Source organism: Mus caroli, chromosome 4 (genome assembly GCF_900094665.2).
Source record: "Mus caroli chromosome 4, CAROLI_EIJ_v1.1, whole genome shotgun sequence".
NCBI classification, from domain to species: Eukaryota; Metazoa; Chordata; class Mammalia; order Rodentia; family Muridae; genus Mus; species Mus caroli.
In genome coordinates this window covers 111,141,606-111,145,709 of record NC_034573.1, presented here as the reverse complement: position 1 = coordinate 111,145,709, position 4,104 = coordinate 111,141,606, and the positions used below count along the sequence as shown (strand labels likewise).

Sequence of the window (4,104 nt, the reverse complement as noted above, 5' to 3'; positions counted from 1 at the left end):
AAGCTATGAGTTCATTGGGGTTTGTATGGGAGCTGGAGTGAGGGCTTACTTAAAGAAGCATGGCCAACTGGAGCCCACCCCAGCACGGTGCAGCTCACACAAGCTGTATCTCTAGAGCTCCCTGCCTGACACACAGCTCCACCAAAGACAGCCTCCTCCTGCCACTCAGCAGCCGCCTAGTACTTAGGTAACCACCATGCACATAGAGCTGCAATGCCTAGTGCACGCACATAAAGCCTCAGTGCCTAGTGCATAGAGCTGGCAACACCTTGAGTTTCCTTTGCCTGATAAGTTCCATGAATTTTTTACAAAATTATTATGGCTAGGCAGTGATGGGGCATGCCATTAATCCCAGCACTTGAGAGGCAGAGGCAGGCAGATCTTTGTGAGTTCAAGGCCAGCCTGGTTTAAAGAGCGAGTTCCTAGACAACCAGAGTTATTACACAGAGAAACTCTGTTCAAAAATAAAAATTATTTTGGTGTGTGTGTTTGTACATGCATGTTCGTGTGTGTGCACACGTGTGCACACATGCATATGAGTGTGGATGTGAGTGTTTACTACAGGCATGTGAGTAGCTTAGTTTGGAAATCAGACAATAATTTTGGGAGTTGGTTTGAGATGTCAGTTCCACTGTGGGCTCCAGGTCATTAGCTTTATGTGATCTAACCCACTAAGCCCAGGTTAGCTCGATTATGATGCTCCCTCTTACTCCAAGAGAGAGTATATCAGTTTGGAGCTATACAACACAAGAGCCCAGCATGGAGGAGAGACTTTATACTTCAAACAGTAACTGTGGACCACCTCTGGAGTGCTGTGCTGGGGTTGTGGGATCTCAGGGGATAGGGTGATGAACTCTGCCTGGAGGGTCTAGCCTCTCCACCTTTGGGGAGATTCCACCTCTAAGGAGGGTTACCATGATGGAGCTCCTCCTACCCTGCTCCTACCAGGTGGCACCAAGCTCTTTATAGGGCCTCCTGTGGGCAGGGGTGAGGAGTCTTCTTGACCCAAGCTGGGACCGGCCAGTGCTTCTGGGAGCTGAACAGAGTGGCAGCTTTTAGAGCCATGTTCTGACTGGCCATACTGACTGTCAATCCGATTCCCCACCTTCTGTCTACCTGTTGTGCTCTAAGGAATCCATAGCTAGCATTCCACTCCCCACCATCTATTTTTGGCTTGAGGTATCTAGAGAGACCAAAATAAACTGAGCTAATTTAGGGGTCAAGGTACGTTAACAAGGGCCATAGCTTCGATTTTCCCAGTGTGATGAGATGAGAAGTCAGGAGGGTTTGAAGGAGGACAGGGCAAGGTTTCCAGGCAGGGAGTCAGCAGTGTATAGATCTGGAAATCTTTTATTTCTGTGAGTGGTTTATTGATTGTACAACAAAAATGACCACCAAGAGGAGAAAATACTTAACAAGGCATTAGAGGAAGGGAGCTAGAGGCTGATGAGGCTCCTGGGGGAAGGGCTTGAAGGCCTGCCATCCAACAAGAAGCTTGGCTGTGTGGTCCTGGGCACAACGGCAACCTCTCTGGACTGGTGTCTTCAATTCAATGAGAAAATTTAAGTGAATTAAAAACCACAGCCAGATGTAGTGGTGAACATCTATAATCTCAACACTTGAGAGGTAGAGGCTGGAGAATCAGGAGATGAAAGTTATCTCTGGCCATTGAGTTCCAAGATAGCTTGGGTTATATAAGACTGTCTAGCCAGGCAGTGGTGGCAACACACCTTTAATCCCAGCACTTGGGAGGCAGAGGCAGGTGGATTTCTGAGTTCGAGGCCAGCCTGGTCTACATAGTGAGTTCCGGGACAGCCAGGGCTACACAGAGAAACCCTGTCTCGAAAAACCAGAAAGGAAGAAAAAAAAAGACTCTGTTTCACATAAACAGCACACACACAAGAACACCACTAACCGCCACCACCACACAAGGTGCACACCTTTCATCTCAGCACTTGGAAGGCAAAGGAAAGCAGAGCTCTGTGAGTTCAAAGCCAACCTGATCTACATAGTGAGTTCCAGGCCAGCCAGGGTCACATAGGGAGTCTCTGTTCTGAAAAAAACAAACAAAAGCATACTCCAAAACAAAGCAAACCTTAGGGAGACCTTACTTAGGGAAACTTTAATCTGCTGCTCTCTCCAGGCCTGGCTCACCCTCATGTCACACTGACCCCCAATTCTGTCATGATTTCCCTGTAATCTGTCTACCGGCAGCTCTCAGAGCTTCCCAGAAATGGGATGTCTGTGTTTGCATTTTCTTCTACTAGTCTGTCCATGCATACTGAGCTCCTGGAGGCTGCCTCCTCACCAGCTTCCCAGCCATTATCTCTGCCTTCTTCCTCTTGTTATCTACGGAACAGATAGCATGACTGATAGTTATAAAACATTTTCATAACAAGTGACCAAAGGCAATCTGAACAGGGACCCACATCAGTCACTGTCCTGTTGCTGGGGCCAAACACCACGACCAGAGCAACTTAGAGGAGAGAGTTTATTTTAGCTTACAGTGTGTGATGGCTAAGAGTCCACCACGGTAGGGAAGTGTAGCAGCAAGAGAGGCGCTGGCATGGAGGCTAGAGGGGGAAGCTGGAAGATCACATCTTTTGCTTCAGATATGAAACAGAGAGAGCAAGCACACAAACTGGATGTGAGGCACAGCTCTAAACCCTCATCCTCGGTGATATACTTCCTCCAGCAAGGGTGCACCTCCTAAGCTTCCACAAGTAGTGCACCAGCCTCAGATGAAGCTTTCTAAGGCCTGAGTCTATGGGCTAGGTGTTGCTTTCCCTTCAGACCATCACAATCCCTCTTTGATCCCAACTACTGGTTATTCCAGAAAAAGCAAAAAATGATGGTGCCAGTTAAAGGGTCAGCAGTTGCCAGGGAGCTGGAGGAGAAATGATAGAACACAGGAAGTCTGTAGGGCAGTGAAACTTCCTGTCTCGCAGTGTGGCTTGGGGGACCCATGTCCTACAGGCGCAGAACCCATGTACGGCACAAACTGTGGGCTGTAGTCAATTAGAACCTGCTGGGAGTAATGTGCCACACCAAGGCATTGAAATAGGATATGTGTGTGTGTGTGTGTGTGTGTGTGTGTGTGTGTGTGTGTGTGTGTGGTGTATCTGGTGTGTCTGTGTGCCTATGTGTGTGTAAAAGTCAAAGATAGTGATAGGTGATAGAAAGGTAGATAGATAGGTAGACATATAATAGATAGATAGATAGATGATAGACAGACAAACAAATATGAGAGTACATTTGCAAGAGAAAGTGGATGGTTTGGTGTGAAAGACAACTCTGTATTTCACATCAAAATTTTCCACAAACATAAAACTTCCCTGGAAATGGAGTCTAATACATGCCAGCTTGCATTTCTCTGGAAACCCTTCCTGCTTGCCACTGCACCCATTGCTCAGGGAGTCTCCGTGTGGCACCTGCACGCTGGCTCCACACTGGGAATCCTTCGTTTCCTACTTTGTTCTTCAAGCCTTCATAACTGCTGATTCTGCCAGGGCACTTCCTTCAGGTAGCTGGCAGAAGGACACCCCTGACCGAGAGCTGCCCCTCCACCCCAAACCTCCCCTTGCTGTGCAATCCTAGCTCGTGTCACTTAAATAGACACTGTGTGTGTTCGTATGTATGCAGGTGTGTGTGTGTGTGTGTGTGTGTGTGTGTGTGTGTGTGTGTGTAAGCATGGAGGTCAGAGGTTGTTGTTCCCACACTGCTTCCCCTCCCCTATGGGCATGACCTCAGACAAGCATGGAGAGAAACAGAGCTTCAGGAGGCAGGCTTCATTGAGCAGCTCATTTAATTGTGGGGAACAAAGGCAATTAACGGGAGTGGGTAGAGGCTATGCAGTAAGTGTACACCATTGGCCAGGCCTGGGAGCTGGGGATGTCTCATTTGCATGAGAACTCCATGTGCTGCTGGGGAAAGGAAGTTTACCTGGCCAGCAGCGCTGTGACCTCCTCTCCTGGGGCAAAGGTGAGGGCATGGGTGAGCTGGTACATGCAGGCCCAGGGCAGGGAGGGAGGCAGGGAGGCAGGGAGGCAGGGAGGCAGGGAGGCAGGGAGGCAGGGAGGCAGGGAGGCAGGGAGGCAGGGAGGC

General features: G+C 49.0%; 1 long non-coding RNA gene across 1 annotated transcript in view; it reads right to left on the bottom strand.

Moving 5' to 3' along the window:
- Positions 1 to 1,353: 1,353 nt before the first annotated feature.
- Positions 1,354 to 4,104, bottom strand: part of LOC110292150 — a 20,507-nt gene continuing 17,756 nt past the window's right edge. Inside the window, exon 3 of the long non-coding RNA XR_002377674.1 lies at positions 1,354 to 1,542. This is a non-coding gene — a long non-coding RNA (uncharacterized LOC110292150). The remainder of the gene's footprint in view (positions 1,543 to 4,104) is intronic.